The sequence below is a fragment of the Arachis duranensis genome, chromosome 7, assembly GCF_000817695.3.
Source record: "Arachis duranensis cultivar V14167 chromosome 7, aradu.V14167.gnm2.J7QH, whole genome shotgun sequence".
In the NCBI taxonomy this organism is placed as follows: Eukaryota; Viridiplantae; Streptophyta; class Magnoliopsida; order Fabales; family Fabaceae; genus Arachis; species Arachis duranensis.
Window position 1 is genome coordinate 37,330,739 of NC_029778.3, and position 1,517 is coordinate 37,332,255.

Genomic DNA, 1,517 nt, shown 5'->3' on the forward strand with positions numbered 1-1,517 from the left:
AAGCTCCCCCTTCTCTCTAGAAATTAGAGTTTATTTTTAGTTTATTTCCTTTGTAATTCCCCTTTTTTAATTCTTGTTTTAATATAGTTTTTTTTACCTTTCCTTGTTCTCTTGTCTTAATTTCATTACTTTATCTTGTCATTTTCTCCATTCTTGCCATTTTTATATATTTGCACTCTTGTTACTTTAATTTACATATAATGCAATTTTATGTTTCATGACCTCTTTTATTACTTTATTGAGTTGCTATCTTGTCATTTATCATACTTTCTTTCATACCCACCAAGTGTTTGATAAAATGCTTGGTTGGGTTTTTACATAGTTTTTGTCACTCTTGGTTGGGAAATTGTGTGGTTTGGGTAAACTTGAGTGGTGGATGTCCATTCCACATTGTGTGAGGGTTGTTAATTAACTTGGTTTCCACTAACGCTAGTCTTTCACTAAGTTAATTAGTGAGTTGGCTAGGACTTGTGGATTGAAGTTAATTATGCCCTTTTGACTTATTCTCGATGTAGAGTTGACTAATTGGGATTAATCCACACATAATCACCATGTTTGTGATCCACAACTAGGATAGCAAGCCCTAATTACCCAATCCTAACCAAGAGCTCTTTTAGTATTTAATTTCCAATTGCATTGCTTTTACTTGCATGTTCATTTTAATTACTTGCATATTTACATTTTCTTGCTATTTACATTTCTTTCCTCTCTTGCAATCATAACACCCAATCCCTCATAGCCAATAATAAATGTACATTTCATTGCAACTCATAGGGAGGATGACCCGAGGTTTAAATACTCTCGGTTATTTTGTATTGAATTTAACATTTGATTAAGAGAATTTGTTGTTGGTTTGGACTATACTACCAACAAATTGACTCTTGTTTTGATTGATTCCAAACTATACAATAGTTCTCTTGTCAATGGAAAGGGAGCATACATAAGTGGAAGGAACATGAAAAATAGAGCTTTGGAGAATTAGCACCGATGCACACGCATGGTCCGTGCATACGCGTCAGAGCATAGTTCAGCTTGGCGCGTGAGAATTGGCGCGTTCGCGGGCATTGGCAAAAACTTCATCGACGCGCACGCGTACGCGTGGATTGCAAATTCATCGGCGCGCACGCATGACCGACGCGCACGCATGACGCGCAGCACGTGACCTCAGTAATGAACTCGTCGCTGGCGATTTCTGAGGCTCTCCAGGCCCAAATTCAAGCTGATTTTGCAAGGAAAAGACCCAAGAAACCAAGGGGGAAGGGAGAGATCATTCATTACACACTTAGACACAATTTTAGTGACTTTTTTGGTTCATGTTCTTCTAGAAGGAGAAACCTTCAATCTCCTCTGAATCTAGTTTTTATTTGATATTTCCTAATTGAAATTCTAAATTGGGTTTTGTTAATTTCTAGTTTTGATTACTTAATTTGGATTCTTTAATATAATTTTGTTTAGATCTTGTGTTGGATTTATTTTTTCTTGTTAATTCCCATTTTTCTCTCATTTTATGAGCTTTG